Below are 23,604 nucleotides of genomic sequence, written 5' to 3' on the forward strand. Positions count from 1 at the left end.
ACCAGGAACTGAACATTAATAATTTCAGGCAGGGCTTGACTCTAATGAGCCCGTCTATGAAAAGTAAGGTCTAAACCCTTGTGGTGGTGTTTTTTGTCCTTCCTGTAATACAGTTTCATAGATTACACTTGCAATAGTTGAAGCTTTCAAAATTACAGCATTTCTCACAGGGCATAAATAGCTCTGTTTAAAGATACTATTCTAGATGTAGAAAAGTGCAGACTATAATGGGCAATCATGCTTAGGGGAGAGAAAAGAGCTTTTGTGAGCTTATCCAACAAGAAGTGTTGCTGCTACTGAAATTTGCAGAAACATTTTGTCAAATTTTCAACTTGTAAATTATTCCTATAATAATAATAATCCTAAAATACTGCATATTTTCTACCAAGATGGGAAACAAAATTTTCCTTGGAAGACAACTGTGCTAAAATTAAAAAAAAAATTGTCAGAGAAAGCACTTATGATGAAAAGAAAAACTGTCGTAAACTTAGAACTTCTTTGAAAATCTAAACACTTAAAGAAGTCAAGGACTTATAGGTGAATGTTGACATGCTCTATTGAAGGTATGATCTTATATAAATTTTAGCAATCATCTAGCGACACCACCCTATCCTTTTATACATGGTGGTTTTTTGATGAATAGAGTAGATATTAGGGCTCAGTAGAGGCCTGAATATCTCATTACCCATGTAAATCTGATTATTTCCATATTTGTATTTTTTGTGGTGGGGTTTATTACATCAGGTAAAGATGGACCCAAACAACATATCATCTAGTTTTAATAATTGTCATAATTGTCATGCCCTTTAGGAAGTGGAATACCATTAAAAGGCTGGATCACCCTTTTTTTGGCCATATAAAACAGCTCCTTGATACAACAGAAGTGGCTGCAAAAAATCCCAAACAATGTTTTGGCACAGTCCTAATAGACATTATAGATTTTCAACAGCTAAGCAGACACACATTGAAATGAGAGGAGCCCAAAAGACAAAGTTTCTTCCATGATCATATCTTCCTATCTTATAATTAGATGTACAGAGTCAAATTCTGAACACTCAGGTGCTCCACTTACATCAATGGGACTTTTGAGTGCAGCAGGAATGCGGAAATGGGGCAGATGGGACAGTATCAGACTATAATTTTCACCTCTGTTAACCATGTGTTGATTGTATTGTTTTTTCTGCACCACAAAAGGATTACTTGGGTGAATAAGGCCCTGTGTCTACACAAGAAAGTTATGTGACTTTAGGAGTGATTTTTAAACTGAGTTAGTTAAATTGGTGCACACCTCTATGTGGACGCTCTCATTTTCATTTAAGACACTTATTTTAGATAATTTTAAGCCAATTAGGAATCTTTTTAAAATGAAAATTAGCATCCTTAAACCAAAATAAGTGTCCACACAGGGATTTAAAACCAGATTCAAATACAATTGGTGCAACTTGCTCATAAAGACAAGCCTAAGATTTTGCAGGATCAGCTGGCCAGAGTCAGAATCGCTGTACTAATTTTTTCAACATTAAAAAAAGAAAAAGAAGTAATTCCGCACTGTGAAAAAAGGGTCTTCTGAGCCAGTATATATTGCTTCTCTTTTTCATGGATTATGTATCATATTAATCATCTATTGGAATGGCAACCACTTTCTAGAGCAGGGGTACCCAAACTTGGTTTGCGGCTTGTTCAGGGTAAGCCCCTGGCAGGCCGCAAGATGCTTTGTTTACCTAAGCGTCCCCAGGTACGGCCGCTTGCAGCTCCCAGTGGCCACGGTTCGCCGTTCCTGGCCAATGGGAGCTGCGGGAAGTGGTGGCCCAGCCCACACTGCTTTTTATAGTGAGGGTGCTAAAAGCCATTGAACAAAACTGTAAACCCTGTATATGATGGAAACTACTTCAATCCAATGGGTGCTGTTGCACCCCCAGCACCGCTGCAGTTATCATATCTGTTACAGAGGAGAAATCCTTGGCTATCATATAGTACATACATTTCTGTGTTTTATTAGGTGTATTATATTGTAAAATGAAACCACAGAAAATAACAAGTTGTTCAACTCCAACCTTCACTCACAAATCCTATTTACAGCAATAACAATAAAAAAACATTAAAAATTCCTTTGCAGTGACTTCAGAGCAAGAGAATGAACAGGCAGAAAACACACAAATCCTGTGAGCAAATAGAATAACGTGGAAGTGTGAAAAATCATCAGTCTCTGCTTTGAAAATGTATTTAATTGGCAAGCAATATTCTTTCTTTATTACTGTGGTGTGTGTAGCAGTGCATAAGATTATGTCAGCATTTGCAATATAAGAGAGCAGGGATGTGATCTGGCACTAGATAAATACCAACATATCTCTGAAATTGAAATTCAAGTTGGGTTTTTTTTTTAAACAAGAAAGAAAAGGGTTTGAAAGCAGGAGAAAGAATGGTTAATTTAAAGCTAGACCGTACCTGGTCTGCAATGCTTAATATTTCCTTTTAATGTCCTTGAGATGTAGCACAGTTTATCAGCATTACCAAAGTTCCCCGCATTTCTCTTCCTAGGCTAAACATTCAATTTTTAATCTTCATCCCTTTTTTCTAAAGGTATAAAAATACCAACATCACTAGTGTACTTTTTTAGAGGTACTGAAATGATAGAGCCATATTCTGATCACAGGTATACCAGTCTAAAACAGGAAAATCTCCAATTAAATCAAGTTACTCCAGATTGACAGTGGTGTAATGAAAGCAGAATCTGGCCAACAGTGACTAGAAAAAAATATTGAGTAGATAAATTGAAAGTTGTCATTAGCAGATACTTCTTTTCTCCCTTTCTTTCTTGTGAGGAAGACTAAAAGAAGAAAATTTTATACAGTCTTAAAAGGTCTGGATAAGAAAGCAAGTTTTCTGGCACTTAACCAAATTATTCAGGTGTGACAGGGTGCCTGCCCTGCACTGGCCTCGAGAGCGTTAAAACCAGCCTAGAGAAGCTGAGCGGCAGGCAGCCAAAGGAGTTGCTGCAGGGGAAACAGCCAATTAGGGTGGCAACTGCAGACAGTTAGGATGGCAGCTGGACCAGCCAATCAGGGTCCACCGTATGCAGCTGCTCCGTGAATGCCAGCATTAATCTTGAGTTGTTTCTTTCCATGGCACACAGCAGAGCAGGCAGTAGGGATTCTTGTTCAGAATCACAGCTCATGAAATTCTGCAGAATCAGCCATGTTGTGTTCATAATGCCCATCACAAGACTGGAGAGCAGTGCAGGATCCATGCTTTCAGGCAGAGATGGGGCATGCAAAGTTTACAGGGGCAGTTGAAAACTGGAATGAAAGATTGCCTATCGAATGATGGGATGGAGAAAACTGCATCCTGGAGCAGTGAGCATGATGCACTGTGATCCATTCCCAGAACTCCTACTGACAGAAGGTTGCACGGTGGGATAGCTATCCCTGGTGCACGGCTCTCTTGGTACGAGAGCACCAACTGTGGATATGCTCCACGGACACAAGGAGTGTTGTGTGAACTTGCACAAGCGATGTAATTACAATAGTTTACAATCGTTGATGTAACTTAAATCAACTTAACTGTGTAGTGTATATATGCCATTAGGCCTATTGCCTCCCTTTCTGCCAAATGGTTCGTTCATATTGGTGGCCTCACAAAATTTCTTCTATTAGGAGCAATTGAATATACAAGTCAGGTATATTATTTGGTACAGTCCTGTTTCCCTATTTTTCAGGCCTGCTCTGCAGTCAAGCCTGTGCTCTGGGAAACCTTTCTTCCCCTGCTCCCATGGTCATTCTCAAAACTGCTTCTCTTGCTCTTTGCTGGCCTTTTCCTCACTTTCTGCCTCTCGCACACACAACTGCAACCACTGTACCACCTACTTCCAGTGTTTGCAATGAGCCCCAGGGTAACCTTTTAGCCCACATGGTTTAGCTCTGCTTAGCTGCACCATGAGGCCCAGTTCCTTGGATGGTAGCCTTCTATTGTTTCATCAATCACTACATGAACAGGCAATTAATTGCTCCTTCAATTTAGCCTGAAGTAAGGGTGGTTAGCACACCCATCAGCTTTAACTAGTTCTATGATTGATGGCAGCCATTAACACCTTCCAGCATAACATGCATATATAAAGTCCAAAGTGATGTGAAAGATGTTAAAAATAAGACTCTTTGAATATGAGAGTTTCCCACACTACAGTACAGTAACATCAGTAGCTGTTTCAAAATAATGAAATAGTTTCCTTTAATATTTTCAGACATATGCACATTAATTTTGAAGTTAACTTGTTTTTTCTCACCGCCAGTGACTTTAAAACAAAATATTAACTGGAAAAGCAAGAGTTTTCAAAATAGGCTTAAAATTATACCAATCTTCAAAATTTGTGCTTTGTGTGTAGTTGGATTTGGGAAACAAAGGTGGAAGAGGCAGTTAATGAGAGAAATTTAGGACTGATTGCTTGTTCGGGGGGGAAAGAGAGACTATTGAAGATAGCGGAAGGACCTTGTCTAGTTTTCCACGTATCGCGGTTCAAGAGAATTCAAGATCCATGGGTCTTGCCCAGAAACCATTGGAGATGCATATTTTCTCCTGGAAAAAAGAAAATTAGTAGGGCCATAGCACACAATCTGCAGACCCCCTTAGATCCATTTGAATGTCGAGGGATCTTCTAGAGATACATTGACTATGCTTGTATTTAATACATACATTATAGTGTGATATAAAACTTCTATTAGCATGATTTTGAGATGGCTTTACTTCTCATGAATAATGGGGCTGCAGGTCATTCTGAACTAGTGCCAATAAAATATTTAGATCATGTTACACCATCCTCTATTCAGAAACTAGGTAGAAATGTTTTATTAGAGTTCTAAAAATCATTGCTACTATTTTCATGTTCCTTCAACTGGTTCCCTTAGTACCCTAATCCAAACTGCAGAGAGATTTTGAGGAAGGGGAAAATGGTAGTAAATTTCCTCATATAGCTTTTACACACAAATATATTGCAATGTTACAGTCTCATATCTCAGCACCCACCAGGGCTATATGTCAATGAGAAGTCAATGGTATTATTTATATGTCAAAAGACAAACTATTGCATGCCTGTTACATCCATAGATCAGTATTGGAGTGTCAGTACAGTCAGAGTAACCCAAGCGTAGGCATTTTAAATTAAATCCAGTGGGTCAAATTTATCTGTGGTATAAAACTGTTAACTTCAATTGAATTTGACCCATTGTGTTTCTGTCAAGTTCTCTTTTGACTCAAAGACATGAGAATATGATTAAACAAAGGAGATAATAAACAAAACCCATTTTCATGCTTACAACTACTGCACTTGGATTTACAAAAAAAAAAAAAAAATCTGAAGATGCAGTCACAATTAATTTTCCAGTTAGCCCTACAGCCTCTCCTAAAGTTTTACTAAAGACATATTTGTAGTAGTTTGTGCAAGTGAACATAGCAATTGTTTTGCTTTATTTTCACCAAAACCGAAGAGCAAAACAAAAGTGATAGGTCTTGTAGGAGAATCATAAAACAATGGAACTTGGCTCTTCCAGGTAGGAGTGTTTTCAGCTGCTCTTTAAAAGGTTTTGTTTAATTGGTCTTATCTATTTTACACTGTATCCCACTGTGCAATCACTAACATGGTCATCCACACACAAAGGTATATGAAATATTGAGGACTATTAAAATATTCACAATGGATCAGTTACAGTATCCTTATGTAAAATCCCTTAAATCTGGGTACTGGAGCCCCCCAGTCTTATGTAATGTAACATAACACTGGTAAAATATTGAAGTAATAAACACAAGATAAATTTGCAGTTAGATATACACATTTTATGTACTCAGTCCTACATTATAGAAATTTATGGTAATTGTCTCATTAATATGGCTTCTGTTGGCAAATCTACTGTATGTGTGTCAAGGCTGATTCCCCACTCTGGCACTTCGAGTGCAGAAGGTGGGGGCCCACAGGATTTTAAAAATTAATACTGGCCACTCCAGGCTTGTATTAAACTCCCAAGATTACAGGTTCTCTCTGACCCTTGGATGGTTAGATGTTGCCACCACCCAAATGCAAACCCCTTGGAACCCAGGAAGGCACACTTGGGAATTCCTTCCTGGGGGTACCATCAAGCCCTTTCACCCCCCTCCGGGGAAGAGCTGAGAAAGAAAACAAAGGAAATTAGCTGTTGCCACCAGCTAATTAAACAACATATGCACAAACCTCTTAGGACACCAAAAATCCAATCCTGTTCTTAAAAAAGGTAAATTTTATTAAAAACAAAAAGAACGAAAATACATCTGGGAACTTAGGCTTTTGGCTAGATTTTAAAAGAGCAATTCCAAAAATTAAGCACCCAAAATAGCTTTCTTGGGAGTTCAGCTTAAAGGTTACAGGCAAACAAAAGCATCTGGGGTTAGCACAGAGGAGTCCACTAGCCATAAGAAATAAACATAAATAAACGTAATGGGGTCTTTCTAAACATTCCTGATCTACTTACACATCTGGGGGTTCCAAATAAGTAGTTTTAGGTATGATCTAACGATCTATGATCATACCTGGCTTAAAGCTTCTCATAGCATAACTGCTCCCTGTTCCCCTCTTTCCCAGAGAAAACAACAGAGACAAAGGGGAAGTTCCCCTCCCTCCCCATTTTCAAAAGTTCTAGCCTTCCTATTGGTTCTTTTGGTCATGTACCCACTCCCTTTCCTTTATCTGGGGGACTTTGATAACCCTTTACAGGTAAAGCAAGCAGAGAACAGCCAACAAGAGGGACTTTATAGCTAACTGGCTGGCATGGTGTCCAAAAAAGGGAGCTACCCGCCCCCTACATTTATCACAATGTGCTTGCACTTCGTTGTGTAGGTACAAAAGGCTTAAAAAATAGGCACTATACCACCTTTAACATATTGCCTATATAGTAATGAAGTATAACAAAATTATTATTTTAGTGCTTAAAAGTTATGATACAGGCAGCCTTGGAGATCACAGAGAAGTTCTACTCTGAAAAGTATGTGTAAAAATGGCACCTTCTTATTTAACATAAGATTGCTAAATGCAGAAGCAGTAGGTATCTGCTGACTTTAGTCAAACAAAAAATAGTGTTTTACCACTTTTTATTCCTATTAGCCTTGCAAAGCCAACACAGCAAAGAGGGGGTAAGCTGGATTCTATTCTTTTTTGTGCATTATAAACAGCATTGTTTACTAAATTATAATCAGTTCTATCTGTACATGGTCACCCGAAGGAAAAAAGTGTCACTCATGTAAAACATGCTCGACCAATTCTGCAAGGCCTTTTAACTATCAACTGAAAATGTTTTAACATGCTAAGATCTAAGTTCTAGTATTTAATGTTTCTTCAACATCTGTTCCTTTTTTTGTTTGTTTGTTTTTCAATTCCAGTGTAAATCGAACACAGCATTTGTTTTCAGGCAATAATGAAACTGCCTCTGTATAACTGAGTGTCTTTCTTGGCCTATAGATCTTTTTAAACCTGTGATGATGCAGGAGAAGGAAAGAACCAATACTACTTTTAAATCTCAGACTGAGTTTGCAGCTATACCAGGAGGACAGGAGATACTGGATATAGTTTAATTAGGCCGCAACTTCATTATTAGATGTTTGAGAGTACCCGACAGATAAAAATATGCAGTGCAGGTAACTCCATGATCACTTTAATATCTACCCGAGGGCTTCCATCAGCCCTAGCCAACCCATTGCTGATACGTTACCATCTCCCCCCTCAACTGAGGGTTACGGTGGGCTATAAAGGAGGGGGGGTGTTGGCTTCCTGCCATGCTAGTCATAGGCTCCCCAAGCCCCACCTCCCTTCACTCCTTCAACAAACACCTCCTTTAAATTCTTTACCAAACCATTTATCTGATCACTGTAACTCCTCCCTATGGAGTACCTGCACTGGATGTTCACCACAAGGAGGTGCCACCAATTAGCTTCGCTGCCAACCCTCCCCAATACCCAACCAAATTAGAACATCTCCTAGTCCCCACTTTAATATCAGCCAAGAACCTGTCTCGCCAAAGTCCAACAGGTGAACCCCATTCTCCCTGAATAATTCTGGAGACCCATATGCTATGTCAGGATGCAAAATTACCAATACCCCAATAATGCCCACCTTTTTAGGGTGCAGTGCAGTCGTTAGGAAAAAAAATGTTTGTACATGTAAAATTAGTACATTCGGTTCTCTGAGAATCAACAAGCAATGAAACCTACAATACCACTTTATACACACTTAATTTTCAGAGTAGAATCACACTTTAAACTGAAAGAATGAACAGTCAGATGATAAAAACCAAACAGGGTACAATTACAGATTTACTCTCCATACCTCATATGTCAGCCATCAAAAAAGACATGTTAAGAATTTCAACTAGTCTGAGAAAAAGGTCTTGTACAAAATGCAAGAAGTAATAACTTACTGGTTCTAACATATTTGTCATTCTAAACTGTCTGCAAACTTAGTAGCTGTGTGATTTTTTTCACCCTCGATATTTAAAGCTCGCTATACAGGATAGGAAATGTAGCTGGTAAAAATCTGCATCTTGTTATATGTGATAAGATATGGTCTGACTCAGTATGGGTGTGATGACAACTCAGAGGTAGGGGCTTAATGTAGACTCTCCAAGAATAAGCTAGATGGAAGACACATTGAATTTGATCCATAGATTTACTCATGTGGAACATATAATTCAAAGACCTGAGCATTCACAGAGGAAAAAGGAATGCAGAGAAAACAGACCTGAAGTAGCCTGCTGAACAGAAGACTGCTTTTTCTGGGAATGAGCAAATTAGCTTGGAGTAAGTGTTTTTTGCAGTAAGTGTTTAGGCTTCACATGGCTACAGCTGTTTACAATGAATTACCCAAATGTACAAAACTGTGTAAAATGTTAATGATCAAGCTCTAAAATGTTAATTATTACTTGAAGAACAGTGGCTGTTCTCGTGTAAAACTATAATGAAACAACCTTTAAGGCTCTTGCTTCACCAACAGGAAATCCTTGAATTTTCATATTATTTTTCCAAATTTTGGAGCTGTATTATGTTGAAAGCTCTGAATACAGTTTCTTAACAATAATGTGTGATATAGATGCACTCTGTTCAACTTTTGCTGCAAGAGATCTGAAAATCATTGCAAAATGCTACTATTTTTTTTTTCCAAAGAAGCCTCTGACCTTATCATTATCCTTTCACCCAGGGAGAGCTGGGTTCCATTTCTACTTAGCTCACAAATTAAAATGTACCTATCTCCTATGGTTCTAATTATCTCCTGCTCTTCCACCAGCAGAGGGGAAATTGCCATAGGGTGGATCACATATGGCTCTGGCGGGAAGGGCTGAATACTGTTCAGTGACACTGTTCCCTTCAATTCCTGAGAAAGCTCTTCCATGGAGATCAGCTCCCACCACCTCACCCCCAACGTGATTTGGATAACAGGAGTGGGAGGAATTTTTCATACCATACTCACCTCTAGAGCTGGCAAATAATGGATTTTCCATTCACTTGTAATTTTTAAACAAAACATTTTGATTTTGGGGGAAATTGCCCCCCCCCCCCCGCCAAATGAACAATTCAGAGAAATTTACATGAATGTGCTAAAGATTTCTGTGCTGCCAAATCTGCATTTGTTGCTGAAAAATGTTTTGATCAAAACATTCACCCAGATCTACTCACCTCTTTGAAGCATAATCCTTCCCTGACTTGTCCATGGAATGTGTAGCTCTCCACCACTCTCAACAGGGCCCAATAGCTAGCCACCACTATTTGGCCTGTTTCTCATAAACTTTGGAAATGGGAAGAGTGCTGTAAGTGGTAAGGTTTCAGGGTTTACTTAATTTTATTACTACTCTTGGTTTTAGTGTGATTGAAAATAAAATAAAAATCTGGAGACTTATCTTTCTATTATCAGCTGAAAATAGCCATTTGAGAGGCATATACAAATGAGAAAGGAAAACTAAATAAATTTTTTAGAACCTCAAAAATGTTCAGTTCCAATCTTGTAGAAGTTTGGATAAAATTTATGTAAATTCTGGTTTTATCTGAATCTGTTTGTCCATCCCTACCTGTAGCCCTTATGTTACAGACTTTTTTCTAAATTACGTGCTATCTGTGGGTCATGAGAAAAAGTCCTCATAAGTACTATCATAAGATGATGGGTGACACCATAGGGAGCCTATTAAAGACACTCAAATTATACCTATCCAATGCATAAACTAATACAAATGTAGATGGGAGGTAGTCTTAAATGTATACTAATTTACATACTATTCTATAGCCATCTACTGAGGTATATGAGAATGGGTGTAAAAGGTATATGTTTTGGTGGCACAAAGCTGTAGAGTAAAGGGCTCTCTGTCATCACCTCCCAGCACATAGGGCATTATGGAAGTGTGGCCAGTCCATCCCCGTGTGGAAGCAGGACCAATTAAACCTAGACCATCCCTGACAGGTGTTTGTCTAACCTCTTTTTTAAAAACCTACAGTGACAGGGATTCCACAAGCTCCCTTAGTAACTTATTCCAGTGCTTAACTATCCTTATAGTTCCTAATATCTAACCTAAATCTCTTTTGCTGCAGATTATGATTACTTATTGCCCTACATTTAGTGGGCATGGAGAACAATTGACTGTGGTCATCTTTAAAACAACCTTTAATATTTGAAGATGTTATGAGGTCGTGCCTCAGTCTTCCTTTCTCAAGACTAAATGTGCCCAGTTTTTATAACTTCTCTACATAGGTCATATTTTCCAAATCTTTTATCTTTTTTTGTTCCTCTCCTCTGGTCTCTCTCTCCAATTTGTACACATCTTTTTTAAAGCGTGGTGCCCAGAACTGCAGGCAGTGACCCAGCTGAGGCCCCACCAGTGCCATATAGAGAAGGACAATTACCTCCCATGTCTTAGATACTGCACTCCTGTAATATACCCAGAATGATATTAGCCTTTTTTGCATCACTGCATCACATTGTTGGCGCATAGTGAATTTGTGACCCACTATAACCGCCAGATCCTTTTCAGCAGTATTACCAACTATCCAGTTATTCCTTATTTTATATTTGTACAATTGATTTTTCCTTCTTAAGTGTAATACTTTGCACTTGTCTTTATTGAATTTCATCTTGTGTTTCATCTTGTTTTCCGATCAGTTCTCCAATTTATCAGATTTATTAAATGTCAACAATATATAATTAACTTGCCATAGGATATCTTGATTTTTAAGTGCCTAAAATGTTTTTATTTATATTAATAATTTATTTTTTTTCTAAAGTGTTTAGTATTAACTATGTGGCAACCACTTATTACTTCTCTACTTACATTAGGTTCCATCAGACAAAATACAAATATTTAGCATTCACAGTATTTAAAGTTACTCCAATATCTGTAGTATTTTCACTCTATAAGGAACACCACAGATGCATGGTATAGTTAAATACCAATATCAATAAATTGACTTCTATTTATTCTTACTTTTTGCTCTTATTGCAAAAAGAAGCTGTAGGGGTTTCTTTGTGTCATTTTTAAAAATTGGTTCAATAACTTCCTCTCCCTAACCTCCTCTCTCTAGTGTCATTTGCCATGGAGGGCAGATAGGGAAGGTAAAAATAAAGAACGGATTCACCAGGTCTCCTAGGCACTCATAAATACTGTTGCTCCCTAGTCTGCATAGAGAGAAACATGGTCTGTGTTGTTCAGCATCCTCACACATCTCACCTCAATCCTGGCCTGGGAAGAACAAGACTGAAATTGATTGCTGAATATACTACAAATTCTTTTGTCTGTTTCCATTATTTGATTGGATTTCTTTAGAATTATATGATACGTTCCCCAAACACTTCTTTTGACATGCTACAGTCACCTGCACTCTCCCATAAGCCTCGTCTCCCTGACAAAAAATTAAGCAACTAAAATTCTGAAAAAGGTGATATTTTCTTCCTTCACAATGCCAGCCAAAAGGCAAATATTTTTATTGAGAATAGTTTTTTTTGCACCAGTCTGCTCTGTAATATCTTCAGTTGGTAACAATATAACTTTTTGGTAACCTTACTTTTTCAGTAAACAGGTCAAAGATAGTTGTGCACAAATATTATAACTTTTTGTATTTATGACTGAAATTCTACCTGAAAATAAAACTCTGAATGAAGTCAAAGGACACCTTGTACTCTGCTGTCCTTGAAGGGTTTTTATAGCACTCTTGTAGCTATTTCAGATGTTAGCAATGAAAGAACCCCTGAAAGCTCTCTCTCTTTTATGAATCTTATACATTTTTTTTTAGCAGAGAATGAGAACAGAAATGTCCTTAGAGGGCAAATCCAGCAGCACTGAAGGGAGGTGAGGGCACTAATTTTTTAAAGCTGCGATAGAGGTGCTGAATGTTAAAATAAGTTTTCTTCATGAACCAGTCACACACTGTTCCTCTAATTCTTAGTGTCGACCAAAAAATAAACACCACTACAAATGTGTAGTCTATGTCCAGTACACCATGTAATATATTCCTGTCATTTCCTTTCACAAAGGCAGAAGACATTCAGAATTGGCTTAATTACTCAGAGAAAGTTCAAGTATCCTGGAAAGGAATGGTGGGAGGCTCATTTAGAATGTACCATGCTCACCTCTTGCGTACTACAGGTCCATGAAACAGTTTGGATAAAATAAGAACGATCCAAATCTCTGCAAAGATCTTGAACTCGTTTGTTTGCCCTCCAAAACACTCCTCACTTTCTCTGGACCCTCCCCCATCATTACTGAGAATGTTTGCAGGCACTTCTATGGCCTGGTTCTGCTCAGGATAAGAAATACCAAAATATTTTAAAAAAGGAAGGGGTATTACTAGCTCAGCTTGAAGCAAGTAGTTCCAGAAATCTCCCCAATAAAGCCTATTCTCCAAAGTCCCACTCCTCTGAGTTTTGGAAAAGGATGGATAAACTTCTACACATATCTGAACCAAATCCAGGGCTCAGGAAAGTCTGTCAGGCACAGGCCTACATTGGAGGTACAACAGAACCATATTGCCCATGAAGAGAGCTCCAAGAAGCATTGTGAAGGCACAGTGCCATCTGGGGCCACCAGTTATGAGGAGGAGCACATCCACTGCTATCCCCTTTAATGGGGTGAAACATGCATCCCTCCACAGAAAGCCAGCTGTGTAGGACAGAGCACAGAGGAGCAAGGCCACAGCCTTTTCCTCTGGGATCTGTTTATCTTTACACAACATATGTAATATGAAGGAACAGCATGGACGCTGTTGGTTCAAGTAACCATGTTTACTAACTATGTCTATGTATAAGGACTAGCTACATACATACACTGCTACTCTGATGAGGTTCCAGTGGCTTCTGAAACATAGAAGATAGTGAGAACCACCACAAGCTCAAACTATTGAAAGGGATACAACCCAATTCCTATGCACTACACCATGATTTTAGGATTGCAAACCTTGCATTCAGGAAAAGCACAAGGCCTGCAGCTGGAGTGTCTGTGTGTGCCAGTCAAAGAGGCGATCAAGGAGGAGGTTCCGACTTTTTTACCTTCACCCATTGCTACTACTTATCAGGTGTCTAACAGGCAGAGGAGTGGGTAGAGACTTCAAAAGAAGGGGTAATGGATAGCCCAGGAGAGCTTAGCAAAAGTTTTGTATATGGGAGAGAACTGAGTGAATAGAGTGAATGGCAGAAACTTGGTGTATGAAGCCTTCAGAGCAAGAGCTCTACTTTATTCTATGTTCAGTTCCAGTAGGCTCTGCATAACAAGATCATCACAACATCCCACTTAGACTCTGCCAGGGAAGCTTAGTCCTTAAAAGAAATAGTCCCCAATACCACTGGATAGACAGGCTTGAGTTCAACAGATTTGCTGATGTTGTTGATGGGAAAATGGCAAACCTTAGCTCTTCTGAAGATTTTCATTAATTATTGTACCCTTGTTCTGGTTATTCTTAGAACACTGTTGATACAGTGCAAGAGCAGTATTTTAAAGCTCTACTTAGATAAAGGCATTAGTTATATGCTTCCAATCATGATTCTTTTTTTCATTTACACCAACATTTGGAAGCTACCTGTATATCTTTTGACGATTTTGCACAGGTTGAGGTACTTTGGGATTTTCAATTAATTGGTCTAAATGGCATTTAAGATAATGTAGATATTTTGGCATAGAAAATTATAATCAATTATAAGAGAGAAAACCATTTTTTTAAAAAAAAACAAGAAAAATAATTATTTCCCCCCAAATATAGCATGCCAACAAGGCAGGGCCTATTTGCTCAAGGTATTCCATAGCCCTGTGCAGAACTGGAGCTCATTCACCTTTAACATCTGTTCCTTGCCCTTGCCTGTTTCCCTGCGGAAGCAGAAGAGTAATGTCCATAGCCTAATTCCTAGGGAAATCTTAGCCACACTTATGACAACAAAAGTCATAAAACACCAGATTCCAACACTCCATTCCTTAATACAATTATAAATCTTTCTAATGGGACAGCCCAATCAATGGCTGTCCTTGTTATGCAAGCAGGGTGCTCTTTTTTTAAAAGGTGTTACCAAGATGAAGAACGTATAAAATTAATGGGAACACTGGCATCTTCTGGATAACTAGCAATCTTCTTGAATCTGTAGAAAGACAAACATTTAGCTTCACTTTATGCTTCTTTGCCCACCCTAAAAATGCTTGAGGCTAGTTTCTTCAATGTACATCTTTTTTTTCCTCTTGAGTTCCTCTCAATTGTGCCTTAAATGCTCTCATGCTGTAACTCAGAGTTACTTTAACAGAAAAGGCAATACTACATGAAACATTAAAGATTACCACTAGGAAAGATTTTTATGCAACTCTACACTGTAGTAATAACCTCTCTGCACCTCAGAGATTTCCTGGCTTATTTCTGTCAGTAACAAACAGGTGGCTATGTCACTGAACCCCCGTTGGGCGAGTTCTAGGAGCAGGCAAGCAGAGTGGTCACTCTGGCCACCAAATTCCATTGGTTTTCCCTTGTTGTCTTTTTTCTCTTCTCTAATGGGCCTATGTTGCTGTTGTTATTTGTTTTGGGGCTCAGCACGTCAGGCTGCTGAATTCTTTTTTCCTCCTGACTGACGGAATGGTAAGGGCTGCTCTTGAAACCCTGTTACCCATCCTGGCACCACTGAATCCTGTGGAAAATCTTTAAAGTTCTAAGGACTCTGCTGTTTTCGGAGGCAAGCAGCCATTTTGTGTTGAGATGCAGTGTGCTACATAGGAGATACACAAACTGTGCTACCTCAGAAACCTTTTGTTCTTTATTTTGTTGTTCTATTCATGGCTATTAAAATAAAGGTCACAGACTAAAAATAATATCAGGTTAATCTTTGTATATAATAAAATAAGTATTCTGGATTAAAAAGATACAATGGAAAAAGAACAAAAAGATAAAAAAAGAGAACAGGTAGTGGAATGGCTTCTTGAATTAAAAGAAAATAATGGCTGCATAGCTTAAAATACATAATATAGCATAAAAGATACAGCAATACACAAGGAGCTTATTATCCTAACATAGTGATGATACATGCTTTAAAACCCTAATAATTTTATTGTAATAACAAAATATTACTTCTTGAAATATTTCACAAACATTTTTCTTGTGTAAATCTCTTTTACTAGTTTAGAGTACTAGAAATTCACTACTTGAATATTTTGGTGTTTTGTGTTTGATATGCTTGTTCAAAATGCCTATGCTTCCCAGAATTCCACAGAATTGGGCAGTAGATAAATTTCTACTAATCTTTTTGGCACATTTTAAATAAATAGTTACTGGTAAATTAAAAAGAAATCGGTCTTTTATTGCAGATAATTGCATTCTCATGTGAGCCTTAAAGTTGGAACACAAACATATCCGCCTTAAATCTTTATTTATAGCAGTTATAAAATATCATGCAACAAAATATCATTTTATAGCATGACACAAGAAGATGTCACACCTACTGAGAATTGCCTTATTTTGGCAACAGCATGTTGCATTATTTGACAATCAAGTGCTGTTTAGCTTCAGCAAAATCTTTGCTCAGTTTCATCCTATTACTTACAGGAAACAGAATTTGGACTCACCTAGGCAGTTTCTCACCCTCTTTGCCACTTAGGTCAATGAGAATTAGAAGAGGGCATTGTTTTGCATAATTGTTTGTCATTTCCTGGATGCTAGAGATTCCCAGGTAGCCTACCATCCAGGCAGGAACTAAGAGGATCTACCAATGGATGCAACAGAACCAGCCCTAGCTCAAGAAAAAGGTACCCAAGTTGCTTCCTGGCTCTAGGATCAATATGGCCCACATAGCCACAGACAGCATTTTACAAGTTATGGGCAAAATTGTGATACTTCTTGGACCTGCAAATGTGTAACTTGACTAACCCAGATCCAAGGAATGGGATGAGAACACACTTCCCATTGTGGGGCCAGCCCTATTGCTTCTTTTTGCCTGGCAGTGTGATCTCCAAGAGTAACTCTTCTCTCTGTATTGAAGAGTCAGGCTCCCTAGTGCTTCATCTTCTCTCTCTGTGGCCAAATTATGGACTACATAAAAAAGGATTGAATTGGGTAAATGGACTGGTTCTTAAATAGGGGTTCAAATATTTCCCAAACATTTGTACCTAAAAAAATGAAATTTGAAGCCAAATATCAGCATACTAGCCCACCCCAATATTTGCTTTATTTAGGTATAGTTTGTGTTCCACAATAACAGGTTCAGAATAATAATAAATAAAATCCAAGATTGCAACTATTAACATGAGAAGTGGAAAGTAAGTCAGATGTTCCCCACTATAGATGAGTTTTTAGTCAAGTACTTTATGGCCTCAGATTATAGGAATGCTGATCATCAGGAACATTTTTACTTGAACTTTCTAACTGTGTTTGTTTCATTATTTTTATTCTCCATTTAACAAAAAAAAAATCAATATATTCAAATGATGCCTGCTCTTGTAATTGAGGGCTACTGAAAAAGCAAAGACTCCAGAGACAAAGCTGGAAATCAATATTTAAGAGGATTTAAGCCAAGAGCAATGTGGGCTACCATTGTCAACAGCAACAAGGTGCCTTGTATTTCTTCAGCATGGTTGGGTGTGCTACCTCTTCATCCTTGAGCCTGGCAATGTCACTTTGTTAGAATGAGATTGGATTTAATCTAATTTATTACTCCATTTTCTAGGTACGTGATCCCTTGCTCATATATGTTCTTTTAATCTTTATTCTAGCAGGTTAGAACAGTGACATTTTCTTTCCTGCTTAAGCTGCATGTGTGTATGTATGTATATGCGTGCACACACACACTTTTATATTTAATACCTCTGTACCCTCCAAGTATTAACTGATTTGTAATGAACCACCAGAAAAGGCTTCATATACTACAGTAGAACCTCAGCATTACAAATTGATCCGTCAACCACACACTTTATTTGGAACCAGAAGTACACAGTCAGGCAGCAGTAAAAACAAAAAACAAACAAACAATAAGCAAATACAGTAGATTACTGTGTTAAACTACTAAAAATAAAGGGAAAGTTTTAAAAAATTGGCAAGGTAAGGAAACTGTTTGTGTTTGTTTTGTTTAAATTAAGATAGTTAAGAGTAGCATTTTAATTCTGCATAGTAAAGTTTCAAAGCTGCATTAAGTCAATATTCAGTTGTAAACTTCTGAAAGAACAATTATAATGTTTTATTCAGAGTTACAAACAACCTCCATTCCCAAAGTGTTCGTAAACTCTGAGGTTCTACTGTATAGGTTTTATAGGGTTTAGGAAACATGCATCAGCCAGGTGTACATTCTTAAACAGACACTTGGAGTTGAACTAGCTCTGCATAACAACAGCTGCACCGTGCAAAGTTCCCAAGGTGTACATAATATAGTACTTATGCAAGTTCAGGAAGTCTGCATCCTGCTACTATGGATATCCTAAACCCCATAAAATCTGGTATAAATATTTAAGAACTACGTGATGTTGATTATGTGCATACAAATCCCCTTTTTTATAACAAAATCTCTCTTCCCAATCTTCCCCAAGGCAGCAGTCCCCCGCAAAACCAGTGGACACATTTGGAGTTTTATGATAATTATGCAGATGTCATCCGGGGGGAAAAAGTTGGAATTTGTTGAGAATGGGGGGAATCAATTTTGCTGAACCTTTAAGTCTCCTGAAACCTTTTTGTTCTCTTTACATCAAATTTCTAGAAAGAAATTTCAGATTATGTAAAGAGTCAGGCAAAGTTGTTTAAGCTTGACAAAGTTGATCTAGGGCTCCGACAAATAGTCAGGCTCATCAAAGAAGGTTAACTTTATCCTTAACTCTGGGGAGATTAGCTTCTCATTACAATAAAAACATTCATTCTTTAGCAAAAGACCTGTTCTACATAAGATATTATCAATTAACCAAATTAAACTCAATGCACAAGATTTATCTTTGCAAATTGATTAATTAGAGTTAATATTTTCAATGACAAGGCACATTAAAAATAAGTGTTACATAGACATTAAGAGTAGAAATAGTTTTTTTTTTTCAAACTGATCTTGTCACAAAACTATATTTTTGTAGTGGTGGCGCCTAGATAGTTTTTGCAACTGTTCGTACCACATTTTGCATCCATTTTTCTAAGTCACTAATAAACTACTAAGTGTTAAATATGTGCAAGATGAGCGTCGAGAGCAACATATAAAGTATGCCCATATATCAATGCTGCCTTTTTTTTCAGCCACCACCCTGCCTGGCTCAATATTAACAAGTATTTATATGAAGAATGGTGCATTTTCAATGCTTAAAAAATAGCAGTATTTTTTCACTTACTGCTAATGACTACATTACTGTTAAGCTTAATTTAAGTACACCTAGCCAGACCATTTGAACAAAGCTGTTAAGTGACAAGTCTTGGTCTCATCTTCCTTCTTCCTATCACAAGCTTGTATCACAGCTTTGAGTTACATGGATGAATGTATTGGAGATTTGCAATTTTCATGGCCAGTAAAAGCTAATTGACGGCTCCTTCTGAAGTTATTCTAGAAGGCTTCTTGATGTTTGTTGACTAACCATCTCCCATCCACATACACCAAACTGCTCTGCATACTAGATGGAGATGGCGGCAGAGATTTTTCCTCCCACCCAAGGGCATGGAGAGGAAAGATGGGGATGGGCTTGTTTTTTAACTAGAGAGAGACGGTAACTTGCTGTTGTAACATTACTGAAATGTTCCAGATAGCACTATTACAGATACCACTATATTTCTAACTACTGGTCTGTAGTTTGATGTGCTGCCTTTCCTTTAGAGGCTTAGTGTATCACCAGTAAACTTGCTTCTCTGCTTGAATCTTTCTACCTTCGTCTTCACTAGACAGTCTGGTGTGTGTGTGTGTGTGTGTGTGTGTGTGTGTGTGTGTGTGTGTGTGTGTGTGTGTGTGTGTGTGTGTGTGTGTGTGTGTGTATGCACATGGGTCTGTTTGTTTGGATTTTTTTGGAGAGAGTAAGAGAGAAAGAGGGCAAACCCTAGTTTTACATGGAATATTGGGAAGGTAAATGGATAATTTCCATCTTCTGGAGTTTCCGCTCCCCTATATGGGATTACCAATTAATCTGTTTTTTTAACAAGAAAAAGTAATTAACATTTATGTGACCATTTGTACCACTGAAATATACGTTGTGAATATGTAGCTCCTGTGGAGTAGGTATCCAGAGTGCACAAGGGATGTACACTCCCTCCACGTGCCACAGTTCATCTCCCCAGGAAGTGGAATCACAGTGAGATAAAGTGGGTGAAGTAACATCTGTTATTGGACCAACTTCTGTTGGTCAGAGATACAAGCTTTCGACCCTTGAACTATGAGTTAACTACTTATGCTAAACAATCTGTTCCATCTTGTATTTAGCTCTGACATTCTGAGAAAGTTTCCCAGACCAGAGGTTTCCCAGACCAGAGCTCTGTGTAAGCTCAAAAGCTTGTCTCTCTCACCAACAGAAGTTGGTCCAATAAAAGATATTACCTCACCCACTTTGTCTTTCTACTATCCTGAGACCAACATGGGTACAACACCACTACATAAACAATGGATTCCAGAGTCTGTTTCAGAGGTCCATTGCAGAAAAAGGGGCAAGTGTTTGCCCTGATAGTTAATAGAGCCATATGAACGGATTCTAATAAACCAGCTGTAGTAAGACAAGTTAGCTAAACAGAATGACCCAATTCTTATCTCTCAAGTAGGTTGCATATTATCTTTTTTCTACAGTTCTTTTAATGTTAGTCTGCCTTGTTTATAACATTTTCTGTAACCATGCTGCTATAAGTAGAGAAAATAATTTTTTTAATGGATCGCTTGTATGTATTAAAAGTGTGTATTTTTCTTGCCCAGAGTGATAATAAAATAAACTAGCAGAGCTGAAAACTTTGTTTTCTCTGTCAGTGTAGCTATATTGCAAGTCTCCCACTCAAAAATAACATTTAAAACTCTTTAAAAACAGATTACCTGTGCAATACCAAGATGCATAACACAGAACATCTAGATCAGTAATGTGGAACCATTTTTCTTTTTCTTCCCAATCATATTATAGTACCTGTTCTCCTATATTATAAATCTCACATGAACAGAAACTGTTATTTATCAACTACTGCTTTCAAAACTGCCGAGATTACAAAATATTTTCAATGCAGCTGGAGGGACCAAAAGTTTCTTTTCAGTGGTTAATATTTCAAATTCTGTCACATCAGCCCTGCTTCTGAAACTTGTTATCCCCATTGCTATCAACTAGCTGTGAACTCTGAGAAAGTAAATATGAAATAAATAAATAAATCAAACAAAATATTTTAGTCCAGAAAGTGCATTTCCCCAGTCAGTACTTTTGTGAGTTTTAAAACACATTTATCTCCTGAAAAGAAACCAAGAGGTCCCCTTTTTTACATTTGTTGTTGTTTATTATTCTTCCTATAACAGTACTTAGGAGGCCCCAAACCAGATCATGGATGCATTGTGCAAGGTGCATTATCTATACATAGTAAAAGAGACTTGCTGATACAACGAGCTTTGGTCTAAACAGAAAAGACAGGCAAGGGTGAGGGAAAGTTTGCAGAGGGGAACTGTTGCATAGAGAATTTTGCCCAAGATCACAAGGGAAGTCTGTTGCAAAGCCTGGAACTGAACCCAGAGAACCCAAATCTCCATTCACTACATTAATAATCATTTTGTAGTTACTCTTGACAGTTTATGGAATCAATCCATGTTGATTTCAGTAGTGAAATTACATAGAAAAATGGAACACTCTAAGAAAACTGCATATGAACCATTCATGAATACATAAATAATTTATTTGTGAATGGTGCCAAGCTGGCAACTGCGGAGAATGAAGTCCTCTATTTATCTAAAGAAACAGGCTCAGCATGGGCCACAGCAGTGTAGGCTTTCTAGCACTTTTATGTGACCAGCCATAACAGTGAGAGGGTAGTTAGTTTCCATGATTCAGTGTTGGTGTATGACATCTATTGTTGGTAGTCTTAACAACTAACGCTAACTGTGGCAATTACTCTTTGGACACAATTTATTTCCCATATGCCACATTAGATCGGGGGTCGGCAACCTCTGGCATGCGGCTCGCCAGGGTAAGCACCCTGGCAGGCCGGGCCAGTTTGTTTACCTGCTGCATTTGTAGGTTCAGCCGATCGTGGCTCCCACTGGCCGCTGTTCGCCGCACATCTCTCAGCCCACGCTGCTTCCCGCAGCCCCTATTGGCCTGGGACAGATTGATGTGGTTGCATGAAGTAAATGATGCTACTCCAGTTTACACTAGCTGAGGCGCTCTCGGTCTCTCTCTCACTCTCTCTCTCACTCTCTCTCTCTCTCTCTGTGACTTCAGGCAACCAACATTTTTCCTCAAAGTAAAGATCTCAAGTTCATCTCCTCATTATCCAGAGGATTTTCTCTGTTGGGGCTTTAGCCTAAGTATCTGGTAGGGATGGGCATAACTTGTGGAGGTTGAGGTTTTGCAAACATCCCTATTTGATAACACCTTTTTTTCCTGTAATTTAAGCCAATGTCCTACCACCACCCACAACACTTCCCCCAGAACAATTCCATTAAGACCCAATTCTGCAAGATACTGAAGCATATAATTAATCCCATTTACTTCAATAGGACTCTACCCACACTGGTAATGTTACATATTTACCTAATTTACAGAATCAGTACCTAAAAACCAAAACAGACATTTTTTTCTAAACACTATTCATTATGGCTGGAACACAATGCTGTTTTTCTTCCTCCCACCAAAATAAATGAGCTCCAACATTCACTAATATACTATTACTGTTAGTCTACCAGTTGAACCTCTTGCCCCTAATCTCTCTCTATTCCCTTTACAAAAATAAATCCAAAGCCAGTCAGTTTTGCACTCTGAACCATCATTCATGCTATATTTCTCTTTCTACCTCCCTTCTTTTCTTTTCCTGTTCACCTGCCCTGGCTCTCCTGAACTTTATTGTTTAAATTAGAAATAAAATTGAACATGTGATGTCTGAGATTATCCTCTTACTGAATCACTCATCCATTATGTCACCAACCTAATCAAAGATTTTCCAAAAAACAAGGAGGGTTAGACTCAGGATCTGCAGAAACCCAGAGAAGGCTACTGCTGACTGCAGATTGCAGGGCCAGCTCTGGCTTTTATGCCGCCCCAGGCAAAAAAGCCTCCGGCTGCCCCTCCCGCCCTCACCCAGCGCGGCAGGGGAGGGCGCGGGGGGGGAGGGCGGCGGGAGACCCGGGGAGAGGGTGGCGAGCCCCAGCCGGGGCTCCGCTCTCCCCGGCGGCCAGAGCGCCTGGGAGAGGGCGGCGAGTCCTGGCCGGGGCTCCGCTCTCCCCGGCGACTGGAGCCGGAGCGCCGCACTGCGCCGCCCCCCTCCAGGTGCCGCCCCAAGCACAAGCTTCGTGGGCTGGTGCCTGGAGCCGGCCCTGGCAGATTGCCAAGCGGAAGTTTCCTAGGCTTTCTACAAATGATGTGTATGCTGAAATGGTGGCCACAAACTTAGGACTGGAGGGAGAAGCATGAGGGCCTGCAGAGTCATGCAGAGGATGTGAGAAAACATTTGTAGCCAGAAGCACCTTTGCCCTGCTAGCTATGGATGAGAAGATTCCCATTACAACTGCTATTTCCCATTGAAGGAGAAAAAAGTACCTTTTGGTACTTGTTGGGATTAACTACAGACAGATTGCAGGTATGAATAAGCTGATGACTAGAGTTCAGCAAACAGTTAATACAATTAATTTAGCTGCCTCTTCTGCTTTTGAAATATCCATAAGATCACAATGTTCCAATTCTTTGTTATTAAATTAATAGCTTTTTCTAAAGTGTTGGTTTTAAGAACAAAAATCATCACAGGTATTTGAAATGTAAGCTGTATAGCTTAATTGTGAGTGGTCAAATAAGCCTCACTGTATTCTTTCTGTGCCCTAATTATATGAATGTGCAAGCATTCCCAGCATCAATGTTCATGTGTGCAAATGTGAACCTCCATTACTCTGCAAACTCTTGGACAGTAGAGCTTGATCATCCAGATGGTCACAGAGCAAACACAAAAAGAGTATGAGCACAGGCAAAGCAAATGAATTTGTGCAAA

The sequence above is a fragment of the Chrysemys picta genome, chromosome 5 (assembly GCF_011386835.1).
Source record: "Chrysemys picta bellii isolate R12L10 chromosome 5, ASM1138683v2, whole genome shotgun sequence".
NCBI lineage: Eukaryota > Metazoa > Chordata > Testudines > Emydidae > Chrysemys > Chrysemys picta.